Consider the following 21,413-nt stretch of genomic DNA (forward strand, 5'->3'; position numbering starts at 1 on the left):
AGCCACAGCTACCTCACCTTGCCAGTTCCTCAGCTGATCCTGTTTCCTCAGACTGGAAACCTCTGCTCCAAAACCTGAAAGCTTAACCAGCTAAAAACTTCTTGTTTCTAGTCCTCACGCCTTATATATCTTTCAGCTTTCTGCCATCACTCCCTGGGATTAAAGGCTCACTTTCTGGGATTAAAGGCCTGTGTCACCATGCCTGGCTGTTTCCAATGTGGCCTTGAACTCACAGAGATCCAGAGGGATTTCTGCCTCTGGAATGCTAGGATTAAAGGTGTGTGCTACCACTGCCTATCCTCTATGTTTAATATTGTGGCTGTTCTCTTCTCTGACCCCAGGTAAGTTTATTAGTGTGCACAATATTTTGGGGAACACAATACCACCATAGGGGTGCTTTAATGCTTGAGATCTTTTTATTTCTTGTGTGTGGCATATGCACCTATTTTTGTGTGGTGTGAGTGCATGTGTGTTTGTGTGCATGTGGAAGCCCAAGGCTCATGTCCAGAATCGTCCTGATCACTCCTCTACTTTATTCAAGGAGGCAGGTGCTCAATCAAACCCAGAGCTCCCAAATATGTCTAGTCTTGCTAGCCAGCTTGCCTCACCCATCTGATATTTTATGTGGGTTTCTGGGAATCTGAACTCTGGTATTCTTTTTTGAGACAAGGTCCTCATATGTATCCCAAGGTGGCCTCAATTTTTCTTTCTCCTGTCTCAGCCTAGGTATTGAAAACACAGCCATGCACAACACCTAGCAAGGGATGGACAAGTTTCAGAAACAGGTAGTGGTAATAGCAGCACAACAATGGAATGGTTCCTGATGGTACCAGATGTGTTCACTTAAGACAGACTACAACAAGCAGGGTGCGGGAGCACACACCTGTAATTTCAACACTAGGGAACTGTGAGGATCCGAGGATGCCCTGTGCAAACATGTAAGGAGTGGATGAAGTCTTGAATGAATGTAGTACTGTGGTGATATTTTATTTGTAAAACCCAATAAAGTTTATCTGAGAATCAGAGGAAAAAGCCAGCCACTATATTAAACATAGAAGTCAGGCAATGGCAGCATACGCCTTTAATCCTATCATTTGGAAGGTAGGGATCTGTCTGGATCTCTGTGAGTTCAAGGTCACACTGGGTAGAGAGCCAGGCTTGGTGGCACACACCTTAAATTCCAACACTAGTTAACCATGGAGGTCTGGAGGTCTATACAAAGCTGGGTAAGAAGAGGAAGTGATGTAGCTGGACGGAGAGAGCAAATGATGTAACAACAGAAAGGCACACAGGTGTGGGTGTACAGGAAGCAGCTCTTTTTGGAGACTGAGGTGTTGGTTAGGTGAGGTTAGCTTGTGGCTTTTCCTATTCCTCTGCTCTCTCAGGTTTTCACCTCTGTATCTGGCTCTGGGTTTTTATTTAATAAGGCCATTTAGGAATTCATCTACCTACTACTGACATGAACATAGCCATATCAAGGACCTCAATGCCTCAAATTCATGAAAATAGCAAAGCCTTCACTTGGGCTGTGTATGGATGGATGTTGACAGTATGTGTAAAAAGTATAGACCAAAGTTCCCTCGCCCTGTTGTGGAATATTATTTTAACTAGGCAAAGATGTGTTACATTTGTTTATGCTGCCTTTAATTATGTAAAGATGTATTGCATTTGTTTCACCTGGTCTGCCTAAGGCACCTGATTATGGTAGATAGGCAGAGAAAGGATAGGCTGGGTTGGCAGGGAGAGAAAATAAGTAGGAGGAGAAATCTAGTCTAGAAAGAAATGAGAAGGAGAGAAGAGAATGAGGAGAAGGAGGGAGACATGCCCAGGGCAAGAAGCCAGCCAGCCGCCAGCCGCCAGCCGCCAGCCAGCTAGACACAAGAAGCAGTGAAAGTAAGATATACAGAGGGGGAAAAAGTAAAAAGCTCCAAGGCAAAGGGTGGGATAAAGAGAAACAGGTTAATTTAAGTTAAGAAGAACTAGCCAGAAACAAGCCTAAGCTAGGCCAAGCACTCCAAACTAATAAGTCTCCATGTCATGATTTGGGAGCTGGTTGGTGGTACCCCCCAAAAAAGAAAAAGCCTGGTATAGCTCCCAGATGTTTTACAGTCTAAAACTGCTCCCCTACAGAAACCACCTATCAAGATTAGCTGAACCTGTGTCCTCATTCAAAAGTATAAACCCCGAGTTCCCGGGCTGTTGGTGGTATGGGTCCATCAGAGTACATGGCCCACCCCCACCCAAACCAGCGTTTGTGTATCTGTCTATCTGTCCTTTCTTCACTCCCTCATCCCCAGTCACATCAACCCCAAAGCCTTGCAGGTCAAGGCAGGGAACCTGAGGCAGGAAGAGCGTAAGTTCAAAGTTAGCCAGGGCTAACTCAAAAATAAACTAAAAGTGTACTCCGCTAGGGAGCTGGCTAAGTAGGTAAGCACTTGCCAAGCAAGCGTGAGGACTGGAGTTTGGGTCCGCAGCAGCACTCATATAAATAACAGCTGGGCAGGGTGGCCTGCCAGGAATTCCAGCAGGCAGGAAACGAAGAAAAGAGATCCCTGGAGCAATCTGGCGACCTAGACTAGCTGAACCAGCAAGTTCTAGATTTATATATTGAGATGCAGCCTCTCAATATATGAGGTGGAGAGTAACAGAAGACACCCAACATGAGCCTCTGGCCTACAGCAGCACACCACTCCCACACAAACATGTACGTATACACATACACCATACAAACACCAAAAATGTGCCTTCAACAGCACAAAAAAAAAACCGCAAAAAGATAAAAATGGCAAATTTACACCACATACATTGTTATCACAATAAAAATTAATTGAAAAAAGTGTCAGTTATATGTTTGTTACTATGTTATTGCTATTATCAACAGATACTAAACTAAGGTGGAAAAAAAGGACCTCAAGTCAAACTCTGGACTTGTGCCAGTACCAGGCTACTGTGATTGGAGGAGCTTTGTTTAAGGGAAGTTTCACTGTGTTTAGGGGAAGCAGGGCTGGTCTGGGATTTGTCATCTGCCTGCCTCAGCCTCCAGAGTGCTGAGATTTCAGGTGTGGTTTTCTGTGATGTCTGGCTTACACTGATGTAAAATTTGAAATCAGGAACTGTGACCACTCCACACAACCTAGTTTCTGGACAGTCAAGACAATTTGGGCACTCAGAATTCCATGAATTCCCACATACATTTGGAGTAGGTTATTTGCCCCCCCCCCCCCTTTTTGAGACAGGGTTTCTCTTTGTAGTCCTTGCTGTTCTGGAACTCGCTTTGTAGCCCAGGCTGGCCTAGAACTCACAGAAATCTGCCTGCCTCTGCCTCTAGAGTGCTGAGATTAAAGGCGTACACCACTACAGTCCAGCATTTTTCTTTTCTTTTTTTGGAAACAGAATCTTACTATGTTGTAACCCCAGGCTGGCCTTGAATTCTAGATCCTCCTGGCTCTGCCTGCTGAATGCTGAGGTTACAGGTGTATACCACAATACAAAGATAGATATTTAAAACTGCAATGAATTTACTACTTGAATAGCACTGTGATTCCCTAAGTAAATTTTCTAATCAATGAGCACAAGCAGTCTTTTTTTTTTCATTCATTTAGCATTCCTTTCTTCCTTCCCTTTTTGCAATGCTAAGGATGGGTCCCACATCCTCTTCCAGTGAGTTACATTCCAGTTCAGTAGTTAATCTTATCAATTTGATTAAGATCTAGAATCACCACAGAGATTGTTTAAAACCAAACCAAACAAACAGCAAACCAACAAAGCACTCAGGAGGCAGAGGAAGTCAAATCTTTGTTAGTTCAAGGCCAGCCTTGTCTTACATAGCAAGCTTCAAGCTAGCTAGGGCTACATAGTGAGACACTGTATCAAAACCTGAAAACATTTTAGAAGCACCATGGAAACTCTTGATAAGTGTATAAGGCTGTTTGCTGAAAATTTTATTGTTGTTTTGTTTTTGTTTGGTTTGTTTTGAGGCGGGCTCTGGAACTGTATGTTCCTAAATGTCCTGAAACTATCTCGGGCCTCAACTCAAGAGATCTGCCTGCCTCTGCCTCCCCAGTGCTGGGACTAAAAGCCACTGTGTCAGGCTTGTGCTTTGGTTAGTGTATGCTGCCTTTCAACTCAACAGGGAAGACACACCTTAAAGAGAGCAAACTGCCCACAGGCTGGAGTCAGGGTCTGAAAAAACAGAACAGAAACTGACCACCAGTATGCATAGCTCTCTGCTTCTAGACACATCAACACCTCACACTCTTGACGCCATATTTTCCTCACTATGACAGGCTGTATATTCTCAAACTGCAGACCAAAACAAACTCTTTCCTTTAGGCTGCTTCTACACAGCAGTTTCATGACAACCCTCTTCAACTTCTTTCCTGTTTCTTCCTTCCTTCCTTCCTTCCTTCCTTCCTTCCTTCCTTCCTTCCTTCCTTCCTTCCTTCCTTCCTTCCTTCCTTCCTTCCTTCCTCCCTCCCTCCCTCCCTCCCTCCTTCCTTTCTAGAGGGGCTGGAGCTATGGCTTAAAGGTTAACAGCACTTGTGGCTCTGGCAGAGAGCAGGGGTTTGGTTTCCTACACCCACATGGTGGCTCATAACCCTCCTACACGGCAGTTTCTAGTGATTCAATGCATTCTTCTGACCTCCTCAGGTACCAGGCACACATATATACATGTAGCAAACACTCATACACATTAAATGAAAAAAAAAATCTTTAAAAATGTATTATGTGTATATTGCATCACACTTCATAATCCAGACTAGCTAACGTACAAGCTTCTGAGCAATTTGTCTCCCTTCTCACCCTAGTAGTGATGGGATTACAGATGCACACCACTGCATCTGGCTTTTTATGTAGGTTCTAATGATTGACTTGGGTCATCAGACTTTTGGTTTGAATTAGAATGACTCCCATAGGCTCATATAGTTGAATGCTTAATCACCAGGGAATGGAATTCTTTGATAGGATTAAAATGTTTAGGAGGTATGAAACTGTAAGTAAGCCCCAATTAAATGCTTTTTCTTATAAGACTTGTTGGAATTGTTAACTTATTAGTGTGCCAGGCTGGATTTCAATAAGAAAGCTTAGATCTGATAAAGTAACTCAGCAAAATTGTAGAAACTAAATCTGCAGCTAAAAAAATCACAGTTCTATAGACTAATCCCAAAAGGAAGTTCATAAAACTATTTACAAAAGTATGCAAAAGAGTTCAATTCAAGCAGGTTAAACAAACCACAAACTATTGATGAAAACAACTGACGTGTCAGGGAGACAGTCAATGAGTCAAAGTGGAAGCTCTTCAAATGTCTTAGTCACTGTTCTATTGCTGAGGAGAGACACCAGGACCAGGAGAAGGGCTCATCTAAATCCTTTACGTCTCTAGAAGTCACTAAGTTACCAAGCTCAGGGCTTTTCACTGTAAAGAATCTATTCAGATTTCCTACTTCTTTGTAATTCAGCCTTAGGTTTGGTATTTCTAGGAATCTGTCCAGTCATCTAGGTTATTTGCTTAACAGGTATGCAATTGTTCACAGTACTCCCTTATAAATTCTTTGATTTCTGCAGTTAGTAGTAATATCCTCAAAGTAGGATAGCCCCACAATGAATGACCATGTGGAGCCAAGGAATATGCCACATCATGGTCATCAGGATCCTGCCATCCGTTGAACAGACTCTGTAAAGCTGTAAGTGCAGATACTGTCCAGAATGTACAAGATTCCATTCATTTAGAACTAGAAAGCCTCCAGAGCAAATTTCTGTCCAATGGTGGCTGCCTATCCACATGGGGTCTCTGGGCTCTGCCATAAACACAAGTAGAAAGTTAGGCCAACACTTCTTCCTTCTTTGGATACATTTGCTCAGTCAAGAAAATGGGGGGGGGGGGAGAAGTACCTAGTTCAGGTGAAGTAAACTTTGATGCATTATTAGCAAACACTCTAATTCGTATACACACAAACCTATAGGCACATATATCCATTATTTCAGTACAGTATTCTCATCAGTGTTATTACCTTATAAAGCCATCATTCTGCAGGTTAGAAACCCATAACTGTATACAGCTCAACAATGTGTTGTGGAATATTACTTTAACTAGGCAAAGATGTGTTACATTGGTTTATGCTGTGGAATATTACTTTAATTGTGTAAAGGTGTGTTACATTTGTTTATGCTACATTGTTTAATTAAGTAAAGATGTGTTGCTGTTTTACTTTGCCTACCTAAGGTACTTGACTGGTCTAATAAAAAGAGGGATAGGAGAGGCTGGCAGGCCGAGAGATTAAGTAGGAGGAATCCAGGCTCTAGAGAGAAGAGGGAAAAAAGAGGGAAATGCCCAGGCCTAGCCAGACAGCCAGACATGGAGTAGGATATACAGAATGAAAGGTCAAAAACAAAAACAAAAAGCCCTAAGGCAAAACATAGATGAAGAGAAACGAGTTATTTAAGCTATAAGAACTAGTGGGACAAGCATAACCTAAGGCCAAGTATTCATAACTAATAATGTCTCCCAGTCATGATTTGGGGGCTGGCGTCAAAGAAAGCCTGCTCCAACCTTGTTTCTTTTTTCAACCTTGTTTCTTTTGTTTTCTTTTTTTTTTTTTTTGAGACAGTCTCTACATAGCCCAGGCTGTCCAGGGACTATGCAGACAGACTGTCCTCAAACTTAAGAGATTCACCTGCCCCTGCTTCTAGAGTGCTAGGATTAAAGGCCTGGGCCACTATACCTTGCTCAACATTATTTATTAATGGGACAAAGACTTTATCCCACAAGATTTCCTTTTATGTCATGGCAGCTCATGCCTGTAGTACCAGCACTCCTGAAATTGAGGCAGGAGGATTGCTGGAAGCTGGAGGTCAGCCTGAGACATGTTAGTGCTAGGCCAGCTTACCTCTCAGGAAACAAAAACAAGGGCTGGAGAGAGTACTGACTTAGCAGTTAATACTGACTGCTTTTACAGAGGACCCAGATTCAATTCCAGCACCAACATGGCAGCTAACAACCATCTGTAACTCCAGTTTCAGGAAATCCAATACCCTCTTCTGGCCTTTGCAGGTACTGCATACACGCACAGACATACATACAGCCAAAATACCCATACACATTAAAAAAAAAAAAAAAAAAAAAAGTAAGATAAAAATTAAAACCTCAAACAAATCAACACTTTTAGGCAATCTTACCTGCACCCACTGCTCCCATGTACTGTATCTACCCTGAACTTTCTCTTCTAAATAAAGCCCTTGAATTTTGTGGGGGTTGGGGGATTCTTTTTGTACAACTAGTCCTCTAAAAATAACCGTTGTTGGCCAGGCATTGTAGCACATGCCTCTGGAGGCAGAGGCAGGAGGATCTATGTAAGTTCCATGACATCCAGGACTACATAGAGACCCTGTGTCACGAAACAGTAACTAATAACAACAAAAACATTGTTCACAAAGGTGGAGCTAAGGTTGTAGCTCAGTGGTAGATGCTTGTTGGAGCCATGTGTTCAGCAGCCCCAAACTGCAAAATAATGCAAAAAAAAAAAACAAAAACAAAAACAAAAACAAAAAACCCACAACCCCAAAACATACACACACACCAAAGGACAAACAAAAAACAAACAAACAAACTATAAAGTCATTGCAATCTTAACTTTTAGCATATCATATCTTCATCTTGTTGATGGCCCTTCACATACTTAAATTCTTTAGTGCAGGAAAAACTCCCTCCACAGGTCTTTCTTTCCTTAGCACAGAACTCAGCATGATACATCCTGTGGCTGCCTATATGCTGACTACACTTTCACTTCCCCTGAATCCCAAGGATAGAAGAACTCAGTGTTCTCTACAGCAGCAATGAGAAGCAGAAAAACCAACTCACTTCTCGGTTTCTGATCAGCACTGTTTGAACAGGTGAAGTTACTAATTAACTACACATGCCATCTGCCTGTCATACAGACACTAATGAGAGTAAGTAAGTGGAATCTTTCTAACCCTGCCTACTTTAAAACCCTACATGGCTTTAAAAAACAAAAACACTGACCAGAAGGCTCCACCCTTCACAGAGACAACAAGCAGATTGTGGATCTTCTGCAACTTCAGACAGCTTCATGGTTCACAGGACTGCAAGCCAAAAGGCGGCCATTTGGCAGTTAACAGCTCAGTAGGTGCAGAGAGACAGACTTCACATGACATGTACAGATGATTAACTCAGCCTCCAAAAGACAGCCACGAAAAATGGGAAGGCTTGGCTGAGCTATGACTCTCTTCCTATTTAGAAGGCAATCATTTTCCTCAATTCTTTTTTTTTTTTTTTTTTTTTTTTTGGTTTTTCGAGACAGGGTTTCTCTGTGTAGCTTTGTGCCGTTCCTGGAGCTCACTTGGTAGCCCAGGCTGGCCTCGAACTCACAGAGATACGCCTGGCTCTGCCTCCCGAGTGCTGGGATTAAAGGCGTGCGCCACCAACGCCCGGCCATTTTCCTCAATTCTGATGGCTAACATTCCTTTAAAAGTTCTGAAAAGAAAAACTGGCCCAATGGTCAACTCTGTGAGGACGAATTAACTGTCTCTTGATTTGTCAAAACAAGAGGTAGTTCATCAGTTAAGGGCACCAACTGCTCTTCCAAAGGACCTGAGTTTGAATCCCAGAACCCACATGGTGGTTTTCAGACATCTGTAAACCCAATTCCAGGGGATCAGTCAACTTTTGGCCTCCTCGAGGAACCAGGAACAGAAATACTGCACAGACATACAAGTAAAATATCCATACACATAAAAATCAAAATTTTAAATTAATGAAACAGAAAATCCACCATTAACAACTCCCCATAGGAACAATAAAAGAAATCCAGTTCAAAGACAACAATCAACACACAGTATTAACAAACAGTAAATAATTCATCTACAATGTAGATTATGAAGTAATCGTACTTGTGAAATTTTGTTGTTGTTGCTGTTGAATAGTGCACGCACCCATGTGGGTGTGTGAGTAGGTGTGTAAGCCAGAGGCTGACACTAGGTGTCTTCCACTATTGCTCTCCAACTTCTATTTTGAAACAGTCGATCACTAATCCTGTAGCTCACTTTTTCAGCTACACTGTCTGGCCAACAAGTCCCTGGGATCCACCTATCTTTGCCTCCCCAGTCTCATACATACAGTACATGTGCTGGAGTCACAGCAGTGTGCCACCATATCCAGCTTTTTGTAGGTACTGAGGATCCAAACTCAGGTGCTCAAGCTTGTAGCAAGCACTTTACAGACTGAGCCACACCTCTCTGAGACTGTTTTCCAAATGCAGCAGGAAAAGACCAGCAAAGGCAGAGAAGTAAATACTTAGGAGTTTCAGGAACATAATTTAAATCTAACACTTGCTTCTCCAAGGGGTAATCCATTACTCCATTACTACTGCCCCAACAAACCCAGGGCTCTGGGGGTCGAAAACAGGTCTTCTACCACTGTACATCTATAAATACTACACAGCACTTGTCCCAGATACCTTAACAGGGAAATATTGAGCTTCTTCACTCTTTGAGAGCACCTTGGGAAAAGCTTCCTCTCAGTATCTAGATGACTGATTGTGCTGGCCGCACTGATCAAAGCAACTTCAATGGAGTTCTTTGAAGGACAGAAAATTGCCTGGCTTACCAACACACCACAAAGCAGAAGGAAACTGCTCCAAAGACAGAGGAAAAAAGGCATGTGGGAGGGGAGGGAAGGGAAGGGGAGGAGAAAGGGTGAGTCATGTGTAGGTGGGAATTCATGTGATAAAGTAGTATATTGTGAATGAGGAACAGACAATATAATTTAAGCACTAACAACAGGCATCTGGAGAAAGATCCTAGCAAAAACAAAACAAAAACAAACAAAAACCCCACCAGACACACATGGGCCAAGGGCTAGAGGAACAGCTGTTTTTGTCCTGTATAGAAAGGGGCTAAGTATGACATAAAACCCAGAGAAGAAAACAAAGTGGCAGATCTGACACACAAAAGTTTGTTTCTACAAAAACACACCACCCGGCCAAATTTCACCAAGAAAACAAGTCAAGAAAAAGAATCAAAACTCTGTTATCTGAGCCATTTCTACAGAGAGGGAGGGAAGGAGGGGCTCACTGGAGCTTTGGCACATTAAGAGCAAATTCCCAGAACACAAATAACTAATCAATGTATTTTTAAAACTAATAGCTATTTTCCAACTGCTGTGATAAAATGTCAAGGCCAAGGCAACTAATTACAAGGAAGGGTTTGTTTGGGCTTACAGTTCGAGAGAGATCAAAGCCCACCACCATCAAGGCAGCGAAGCTTGGTGTTAGGCAGGCATGGCCACTGGAGCAGCAAACTGAGAGCTCACAAGCAGGAAAACAGAGAAAAGAAACTCAAAATGGAAGAAGTCTTTAGCTTTCAAAGCCAGATCCTAGTGACCTAGCAAGGCCACACCTCTAAGTCTCCCTAACTCGAGACCACCCATTCAAATGCCCGAGACTATGGGGGACATCTCATTCAAACTACTACAGTTAATCAAAACTCAAAGCTTAAAGTACTTAACATTTTTCCCATTTGTTAAGTGGACAAAATTAAGAACATTGACAGTTGACACCTACGAGCACAATTCTCAAACTATAACTGTTAAGTACAAACCTTCCTGAGGCCCCCTTGGCAATGAAAACAAAATTTTAAGAGTGTATTAACCACTGTATCTTGGATAAGTAGCATAAGATAAACACTGAATTCTTTTAATTTATTTATGTGGATGGGTGTTTTGTCTATATGGATGTCTGTGTACCACATGCATGCTTGGTGCCTGTAGAGGCCAGAAGAGGGCATCAGATTGCTGGAACTGGAGTTACAGGTCATGGTGAGCGGCCATATGGGTGCTGGGAATTAAACCCGGGACCTCTGGAAGTTCATCCAGTAGTCTTAAGCCCTGTACCATCTCTTCTAACCCCCTGAATTCTTTCCTTGCAGGGATAGAACTAAAATGTTCTTTAGAGGATGGCCAGTGCAGTTATCACAGTCATTAAAAACAGCATGTAATAGATGAGGGATGTGGGTCAGTAATACACCACCTACCTAGCATGCATGAGGTACTGGGCTTGCTCACCAGCACAACAAAACAAAAGCCTGCATATATTACAAGAAAGGGTTTCTACTACACACGGCAGAATTTTTACAAAGCTATAGAATGTGTGCTGTGTGACTCCACTTTAAAAGAGTTTTGAGTAACCACCACATTGCCCAAACGAACTTCTATACTAGCAAGGCGAAGTGGTGTGGACCTGTAACTCTAGCACTTCGGTAGCAGAGTTGGGATTACAATTTACAGCCAGCCTAGGCTGCACAGTGAGAGTCTATCTCTAAAAAAGACTTCTATACTGCTTTTGGAATTTTTAAACAATCTGAAGGACAAATCTCAGGTCATGAGGTAATGCTTCCCTCTCACAAAGAAATAAGTAAGGCAAAGCTTCATGCCAGTGGCTTGAAAATGGCTAACAGGAAGCAAGCAGGGTTGCATACACTCCTGCAATCCCAGTAGGGGATTCAAGGCCAACCTGGGCTGCAAGAGAACCTACCTCAATCAAAAAGATCAATAAGGTTCTATGGCTAAGAGCCAGAGTATTGAAAATTAGCATTTTAAGAACAGGTAATCTTTTTGTTGTTGTTTTGGTTTTGAGAAAAGGGTTTCTTTGTGTAACCCTGGCTATCCTGAAACTTGATTTTTAGACCATGCTGGCCTCGAACTCAGAGAGATCTACTTGCCTCTGCTTCCCAAGTGCTCAGGATTAAAGGTGTGCCCCACCACGCCCAGCCAAAAACAGGTAATCTTTTTTTTTTCCAATAGTTTTTAAAGATTTCTTTATTTTTATGTATGTAGTGCTCCATTTGCATGCCAGAAGAGGGCATCAGATCCCATTATAGATGGTTGTGAGCCCCATGTGGTTGGTGGGAATTGAACTCAGGACCTCTGGAAGAACTGCCAATGCTCTTAACCTCTGAGCCATCTCTCCAGCCCCAGCAGGTACTCTTTTATTACACCTTGAAGTCTTGCTTAAGGAAACACCTGAAACCCTACATTCCACACAATACAAGGAACTTACACCTATTCTTTTCAACCACTAATCACAGCAGATATACATGTAGATTATTTGTCAAAGCCAGTTGGGGATGGCCAGATATGATAGACCATGCCTTAATCCCAGCACTCAGAGGATAGATACATAAAAGCAGCCCAAGCATATAAAAGTGCAGCTAGAGGCAGGTCTGGTGGAACACACCTGTCATCCCAGCACACTCAGTGGCTATAAAGGGAAGGTACCACTGGGACTGCATTGCCAGCCAGGGGGACAAAGCCAGGAAGGCCAACACTACCAACAGCAGGTGAAGGGCTTCAACCACAGGCAATGGAAAAGGAGGTTCTACAGCCAGGGAAGGAAGACCTAATGAATACTTGAAGACTGTGTGTGACGCTTTGCCTCATGAAAATGGGATGGCATCCATCAGTAAAAGGATACTTAGAAGGTCTAGGATTTCCATGCTGAAAATATGGGAAGCAAAGGTGGGAGGTCTGAATGGATGTTTCTTTCATCCTCACTGTGTGCAGAGGACAACTCCAGGTACCTGACTGAAAGTATTACACTTATCTCTAGAATAAATCTATTTTGGAGGGTATAAGTCTTGAACCAAGGTGGCAGGCCAATTCATAAACAGAGCTAAACTCCCAAACCAGGGCTGGTAGCACCTACAATCTCAGCACCGAGGGGCTGCCAAGCCTGGTACACACAGGGAGACCCAGGTTCAAACAACGCACACATATATACTGCAGAACTAAGCTCCTTTCAGCTTTTAAGTTAACCACCTGCCTGGAACAGAAATCTCTAAAAAGCCTTGTTTCTCTCAGTCACTTCAACTGACACTAGTGCTTCCAGCCCTGGGCTACTGGATACACAGTAGGATCACACTTCAGGACGCCGTCTATGTTGTGACTTATTCTAGCCAAAGAGCCAGTAGCAGAAGTGATGAGTCATTTTTGGCCTGGAACCATTCCCTCTAGGTCCAAGTGACTTACTTTAGCACTTTGTTTTTCCTTTGCCCTATCATGGACACTCCTTCAGGAGTAAGAAGGATGCAGGGCTGGAGTTTAGCTCAGTGTGGAACACTTGCTGACTATGCACAAGGCCCTGGGTTCTACCTAAAGAACAGAAGGGGAAGGGAAGCATGGAAACGGGTGGGTCTATTATCTCAAGTGTGAGGCCAGTCTGGGCTAACATGGCAAAGCTCCTCTCAAAACAAAACAAGAGAAAGCCTGGCAGCAAGTCAAGAACCGTGTGCTATTGTGTACATTCAGAAGTTGTTACAAAGCACAGCCTCACCTGTTATGTCTGATAATGCTTCCAAGGTCTCTACATGAGAATTTACACATCATCACGGAAATAGAACGGCAAGTGTAATTGACTTGTTTTGTTTTGTCCTGTTTTTTGAGACAAGGTTTCTCCTGGCTGTCCTGGAACTCACTCTGTAGCCCAGGCTGGCCTCAAACTCACAGAGATCCACATGCTTCTGCCTCCTGAGTGCTGGGACTAAAAGTGTGCACCACCACACCTAGCTTGTGTAGCTCACTTTTAAAACACAAAGCATGAGATTAAGGAAGGGAGATCTTCACTGAAGGTGCCATTCTCACGTTAGGGTCACAGAGCCTTCTGTAAGCTTAGACACTAGGTGCTAGTCCCAGGCCCTCTACATAGTGGCTTCACAATACTGAAGATCTCCTTGGAAAAAGAAAGTGACAGGTCAAGAAGTTTAATTTGAATTAATGTACAGACTGTTCACACTCTGTTCCAGGTATCATATTCCCACAGGGGGGAGAAAACAAAGGCAACTTTCAAAAAGCAAGTTCCTTGGAAAACAATTCTTGCTAAAAGGGCTTTGCCGCTACAGCTCTCAGGTTTTTTGTTTGTTTGTGGCCTTGTGTGTGTGTGTGTGTGTGTGTGTGTGTGTGTGTGTGTGTGTGTGTGTGTGTGGTGATGGTGGTGGTGTGAGCAAGGATAAGGAGGAGCTTGCAGCTTGCATTTGCTGGTCTCTACCATGCAGCTCTATCTCCAAAGCTGTCCTAAGCTAAATTTTTAAACCTATTTAAAATTTAAACTCTTTAAATAAGAAACAAGGGTGATAGTGCTTTTTTTTCTTTTTTCTTTTCGGTTAGGCAGGCAGGCTGAAAAGCAGATAGCTAGTAACACAGGCAGTTATATAAGAACTATTTTCAATATCTCCAGAAGTTTTGATTCCAACTCCAGATATTAAGATATCATAGACACTTCAATCAGTGACAGCCTGGCCATAAGCTCCTAAGAGGAACCTACAGTGGCTGGTTGAAGAGGAAAATTAAATCAAGTCTCTTCTTCCACCCCTTTTCTTCCCATTTTTAACTTACTGTTAAGGCAATTCTGGAGTGGGATTATAGCTCAGTGTTAGAGTGCTTGCCTAGCTCCTGCGAGGCCCTAGGTTCAACTGTAATAGTAAATTATAACAACAAAGTCATTCCCCTCTCAGAACTAGGACATATCCAGCTGCTTTTTGTTTTTTCTTATTTTTTTTTAATCTTTCTACTTTTTTATTTTCTCCCTTCCCCCCAACCCCCAAGACGGGGTTTCTCTGTGTAACAGTCCTGGCTGTCCTGGAACTTGCTTTGTAGACCAGGCTGGCCTCGACTACCTAGATGCACCTGCCTCTGCCTTCGAGTGCTGGGATTAAAAGCATGCGGCCTAACAGCCTGGCTATCCAGATTCTTCAATACAGTCAGTCATGAGGTTCAAAGAGAATGTCTCCCTGGCACAGCACTAACAACAGTGGCACCTCTCAGTCGCAATACCAGCCTCCCACTAAGTTACACTTCCACACCAACGTCATCCAAAAATTCACTAAGGCCCTCTCTCCCTACTTTAGTCATCAAAGAACTTGAACATTTTCTTTAAGCTATTTTCAGGACTCCCACTTTTACATTCCCCACAGCTGCTGGCAGCCTTTTCTTATAGTAGACAATAAAAATCTGAAAATTAACTACTGGTCCAGAAACTACTCACATACCACCAAAAGCAAAGAGACCACAGGCGTGGCCATGGAAGGCTTCTCTTCACTCACCACACTCAAGTCATTCTGTCTTTCTAACCTCAGAACATTAATCATTTCATTACTTGTTTTCCTTTCTGAGGTGCTAAGGGATCTGATGCACACCACACCAACTCTACTTAATTTTAAATATTTTAATCACACAATGGGATATTATAGTGCAATGAAAATGGAATTCAAACCACACATTACACAAAGTTTCAGAAAAGTCAAGGAAACCAGATATAGCGGAATGACTGCATAATGGATAATTCCATTTACATAAGGGAATCCAAACCAAGTAAAATTAGTCACTGTGTTAGAAATCAGCTGCAGCTGGCTTCATGTTCTGAGCGTGGGAGTGGGATAGGACTGGGGCTGGAGATGTTCAATAAATAGCTTTACAAAGATGAGGAAAAAAGAAAGAAAAAAATTCTTATTTGAGTTAGCAATAAGGAAATAATGGTTTGAAAGAGGTGCAAGGAGTCTTTTAAGTTGTGAAAATTCTTTAAACTGCTCATCTAAGTTTATTTCCATATAGATGTGTGCCCATTTAAAAGGTGGGCCACACATGGTAGCACACGGCTTTAATCCCAGCACTCAGGAGGCAGAGGCAGGCAGATCTCTGAGTTTGAGGCCAGCCTGACCTTGAGTGAGTTCCAGGACAGCCAGGGATACAAAGAGAAACCCTGTCTGGAAAAAGTAAATAAAATTAAAGTATATACTTGCAGGAAGAAACTAGTATGTAGAAAATGGCAAACTTTTCTTCTTTCTAGCTCCTACCTTAAAAAAAAAATCTGATTAGTTTAATAATCAGGAAAAAAGATGTGATTTTAAGTAAGTTAGTAGAAGAAAGACACATTTGCATAAGGGATCAACTATTGAGGCCTTCAAGAAACACACTTGGGATAGAGAAGGCAGGATGGCACTCCACTCTAGCTGGGCCACCCAACCAGTCAGGACCATCTCAACAAGAAACACCAGCTGTGAGCATAAATTTACATTTCCTTGACCCCAGTAGTAACACACAAATACTAAAAGGCATTTATAGGAAATGCTGGGTAGGAGGGTTTCTACAACAATGTTCTTCCTGCAGTCACTGACAAAGTAACACAGGCCAAAGCCTTTTTCCCCAAGACAGGGTCTTTGTAACTCTGGTTGTCCTGAAACTATGTAGACCAGGCTGGCCTCACTTACAGAGATCCAACTACTGTGATTAAGTGTGTGCCAACCCACCTGGACTGCTTTAAAAAAAGGGGGAGGTGGGGTGGGCAGGGTTTCACTATGTAGTCCTGGCTGGCCTGTAACTCACTATGTAGACCAGGCTGGCCTCGAACTCAAAGCTTCATCTGTCTCTGCCTCTCAAAAGTTGTATATCACCACACCCCAGAAACAGTTCTACTAGGAACTGCAAAGATGACCTAGGGCTTCAAGGTCCCCAGATCTGGTAAGTGCATGGAGAATTGTTGGCAGACTGACCAATCATTTATCTAAGAGATACAGTGATGAATGTCTATAATCCCAGCACTTAGGAGGTAAACAAAAGATCAGTTTAGTCATCTTTGGCAATTTAAGGATTCAAGGCCAGCCTGGACTACAGAAGACCCTATTTCAAAAGAAGGTGGCTTTTGTGTGAGCATGAGTATCAGTCCACTATTTTTCATAAAGTCCAGGCTGAGATTTTTAAAGATGAATTCATAGTAGCTTTCTCACTGTGTGCTCAACTCAAACTAAAGTTTACTAAACTGAGTCAACCTTTTAAAAATCACAATTGCCGCCGGGCAGTGGTGGCGCACGCCTTTAATCCCAGCACTCGGGAGGCAGAGCCAGGCGGATCGCTGTGAGTTCGAGGCCAGCCTGGGCTACCAAGTGAGCTCCAGGAAAGGCGCAAAGCTACACAGAGAAACCCTGTCTCAAAAAGCCAAAAAAAAAAAAAAAAAAATCACAATGATACAGACTAGAACAAATGGTATTATTAACCATTTTAATTTCTATTAACATGTATTTTTACATCATTTTCATACATGTATATATAGTGCACTTAGCTCGTATGCAGTTAACTGTTACAGGGTTCCTGAAGTCAAGTGAGTTAACTTCCTGAAGAAGTTATCTTCACTTAATGCTAGGGAGCATCAAGAACCTTCACTCTGCCTGGCAGCATCATAAGCAAAGCTGACTGAGAAGCAGGCCAGGCTGTGTAATCCCTACAGACCGCTCAGGTGCTCAGGTCCTCAGGCTGCCTCAGATCTGCTCTGTGCCAACACAGGCAATCCTAGGAGACCAGGAAATGGACAACAGGAATCAAACAGATCTCCAAAGCGGTAATGACATCATCAAAACAGAGTTCTGGCTGGACTCCCACCCTGTGCATTAATTACTGCATCTTCAAGCAGATGAACAAGGCCAATACTTCATGTCATGTCACCACTAAAGCCAAATCCCAAGCTTTCTTCCTTCCCTAAAGGGACATTTTGCAAGTAGCTATTCTTAAATTTGGTTTTGGACTCAGTGTGCAGTACTAAAACTGAAACTGGCCAGGGACGACAGTCCTGAAGCCCGTTTTGATTGTACCCATCATGTCAGTTTTACCTTTGGTTTACAAATCACAGCTCACAACCACTAGTTAAAGTCTGGCTTTGTTTCTGTTTTTTATTTAAACTTCAAACCATAAATACAAATGATCTCCAGTCTTTAATGTCGTCTAATAGGTGAAAGATGTGGGGAATAAAATAACTCAAGAAAACTGCAAAATGTCTCTGCAACTGCAAGCAGTGAAGCACCCAGACCACGGACGGAGCAAGAGCATACATAGGCTGGCCCAGGTAGGGGTCGGGTAACACAATGAAAACACAATAGCAACCCCGGTGGAGCAGAAAGCAGGAGCCAATAGGGGAGCTTCAGAACCCTTCCAAAGAGGACCCAGCTCCACCATGAGATGCTGTTAAGCCCAGATTAGGAGGCCACCTCCTCGTTATTTCCCCAGGGACTGTCATCATCCATCTGGGCCATATCTGCTGACTTGACCCAGCAAAGATGAATGCCAAAGACGACTAGTGGTTCTTAGGGTCTGAGTTTGCACCATATTTTCATAGAAAGGTTAATGACAAATGTACGGTAAAAGTATTATTAGATCTCTTTGAAGATGGAGTAAGAGCAAATCCAATGACCAAACTTCCTTGCCTCACTAGGTGGTGGAGCCAGAAACTGATTCACAGCCCCTTTCTACAAGGACTCTTCTTTTACAGGATTAGGACCTCTGATTATGAGGCACAATTGGCACCAAAAACAGAAAACCAGAAAAGTCACCCATGTGGTTGCCAACAATTACCTGGAAGATTACACTAATAAAACTATTTTTAGAGTGACTTCTTAGTTCTACCCTCCACCTTCAGAGTAAAACCTGGGCCCTTTAAAGAAGGGGACCAGAAAGCCATGGGAAACGGGGCACAGGTTTTTTGTTTTTGTTTTTTAAATCTAGAATGCATCACAAAGTCTGGCAGGAGCTACATTAAGCTTTCTTGTCAGCTGAGAGGGAAAATCCAGCATATTCAATGTGCCTTTGCTCACACATTCCAGTACCTCGCCCTACCCTGTGCCTCCTCTTTGGGCATCGCGGGCAAGTGGCTTCCATTTCCCCTGAAGGAAGGACAAAAATATCACAACAAAAAGGGAATCAAGTTTAGTGTTGATGGTTACGCTTCAAAAGAGGTGGTCAATCATAAACTGTAACATGATCCTCTCAGGAGCAAACCATACAAATGTGTTACCAAAGCTCACAAAGATAGGGGCTGAGGATGGCTCGGTCTCTGTACTAGCATGAGGACTTGAGTTCAGATCCCCAGGACTCACATTTCAATCAAGAAGAAGAATAGGTTAGGTGCAGAAGCATCTGTAACACCAGTGTGGGTGTGGGTGGGTGTGTAGGGGGGCACCTTGGAGCTCACCAGCTAGCCTGCTTGGCAGTGGCTAAGCTCTAGGTTCAGTAACAAGACCCTGAATCAAATAAAAAGTTGAACAACTGCCGGGCAGTGGTGGCGCACGCCTTTAATCAAAGCACTGGGGAGGCAGAGGCAGGCGGATCTCTGTGAGTTCAAGGCCAGTCTGGGCTACAGAGCAAGACCCAGGAAAGGTTCAAAGCAACACAGAGAAACCCTGTCTCGAAAAACCAAAAAAAAAAAAAAAAAAAAAAAAAGTTGAACAATTAAGTAAGACACCCAATACCAACCTCCACACATGGTTATGTGCATACACTACACACAAAAAGTTGGCAAAATATTTCAAGTTGTTAGCTAGAACACTACACTTCTGGATGTCTGATTCACCTAAGGAGATTTAAAAACAAAACAAACAAAAAAAAAAACCCTGCTTTTTGCAAAAGCCCCACACTCTTTCTATAGCCCAGGCATTCCAAAACCGAGTTCCTGTGTGAGGCTCACCATTTTACAATTCCTTGAGGACAGGATTCATGCCTGTCTCCCTGAGTCAGGACCCAGTAATGCCTGACACATATATAATGGAAGAAAAACATGTCCTAAATGGAAGCACCAGTCACTGATCTGCTCTGAACTCACATACTACACAAAGCCCTCAAGTGTATCAGGCTGGGTAGCAAAATTCAACGCCAGACGCTCTAGGATACCAAACTTCAGCTTGGTCAGCTTCAGAAGTAGCTGTAACTCACTTTCCAACTCTTACACTCAAGTCTGAACCAATCCTCCCAAGCGCCAAGAAAAACATACTAACAGGAGATTTTATTAACCCAATCATGCGGGTAATCAGCTGGTGAAGTCACAAGGAAAAGACAAGAGTCTGTTCTTTGGGAAGCCAAAGACACAGTATTTTCAACAGTGAAGAATCAACAAGCTAGGCCCCCATCAACTCCTGTAGAGAGGAAGGTGCACACGGCAGGCATGCCAGACCTGACTCAAAGAAAAAAGATCTGGATACGAGAAACGATTCAACTCCAACACATACCTTGCCAGAATTCAAAATCTTCTGATCCGGTGACACTACACTCCATAACAGCCTTGTAAGTTACAACTGCAAATGCAACGTAGCTTTAAGGTAGGACCAAGAGGCTCTCAAATGACAGCACTAGACAGGAGGTGGAGGGGGTTGCTGATGGACAGATAACAGGTGGCAAGCTTTGGAGCAGCTAAAGCAGAAGAGGCCAGAGGCCAGGCGATTGCTAAGTAGCCTGAGTGCCTACACTTCAATCTCTCTCTCTCTCTGTAACTTATCAGCGGTGTGACCTTGGACGGGCGACTTAACCTCTCTGTTCTTTGATGGCTCTGTAAGTGGACACTGCCTCGGGGCTTCGGAAGGCTGCTGGGAGAAGAGGGCAACCTGTGCGGTCTTGCCACGCAGCCCGGCAAACGAGAAATCTGAAATCTTCACAACGTTTCCTCTCAACAGCCGCACGATTACCAGCCAGGAGGGCACCAAGCCTTCTGAAAGGCACTCAGGAGGTCCTTCCCCACCCCGGAAGTTCGGAAATAGGATTTACGGTGCAGGACCCTGGAAGCTCCTGTCTCCCAGTGCCTGCGGTGGGCCGCCGGGGCATGTGACGCGCCTGGCAGCGCTGCCTCTGTGGCCGGCCCGCAGCTCTTCCCACCCAGCAGGGCCGCCGCCGGGAACGCTTCTGGCCCAAGAACCCCCGTACCCGCCGCCCGTCAGTTCACCCCGCGCCCTCCGACCTCCGCCCGCCGGGGCGCCGCCCCGCCCGGCCCGGCCCGGCTCTCGCCGAGGACGCCAGGCCCGGAGGCCGGGGCCGCGGCGGGGGAAGGGCGGCCCGAGTCCGCCGCTCACCGCGGGGTACGCTGAGAAGGAGACACAACGCAGGCCGCGACAGAGAGGTCCGACTCCGGCTCCAGCAGGCTCCTAGGAGCTGCCCAGCCCCAAACACCCTAGCCAACGCCGCCGCCTCGGGCTTTATGGCCAAAGCTCCGGCCTTGCTCCCACTTCCGCCACCGCCGCCGCCCCGAGCGGAAGTGCCTGTCACGAGACACAACGACGCTAGGGGTTGGGGGGGAGGAGACCCGCCTCCACTCTGCGTCACGTTCCGGTCGCGTCAGGCCCTGACCGGCCGTCTTGGGGGGTAAATATGGCGGTCTCCGGATGGGGGCTGCCATCTTTGAGAGTCGTACGGAAGCTGGAGCACGCCATATTGGGCCGAGAACTGATAATGCTGTAGTCCTCCCCCCTCCCCATTACACCTCCCCCCGCCCCGTTCCCATAAAGAACGCTGAAAGAGAGAAAAATCACTTGGCCTTTCCGGAAGACGCTGGTCAGTAGTCAGCCATGTGGCAGGCAGGGTGTGATCCAGGGTCTTGTGATCC

At 44.2% G+C, this 21,413-nt stretch overlaps 1 protein-coding gene across 3 annotated transcripts in view; it reads right to left on the bottom strand.

The window, feature by feature from the left end:
* Rab7a (RAB7A, member RAS oncogene family) overlaps positions 1-21,024 on the bottom strand; it is a 55,375-nt gene extending 34,351 nt beyond the window's left edge. The window contains exon 1 of one of the 3 annotated variants that reach the window (XM_006995384.3): positions 20,884-21,024. The gene's annotated coding sequence lies outside the window, so the exon portion shown is untranslated. Of the gene's footprint in view, positions 1-14,401; positions 14,480-20,049; positions 20,329-20,883 lie in introns of those variants that run through there. The other 2 variants (XM_006995385.4, XM_076567280.1) reach the window with 2 other exon arrangements.
* Between the last annotated feature and the right edge of the window lie 389 nt (positions 21,025-21,413).

The sequence above is a fragment of the Peromyscus maniculatus genome, chromosome 3 (genome assembly GCF_049852395.1).
Source record: "Peromyscus maniculatus bairdii isolate BWxNUB_F1_BW_parent chromosome 3, HU_Pman_BW_mat_3.1, whole genome shotgun sequence".
NCBI classification, from domain to species: Eukaryota; Metazoa; Chordata; class Mammalia; order Rodentia; family Cricetidae; genus Peromyscus; species Peromyscus maniculatus.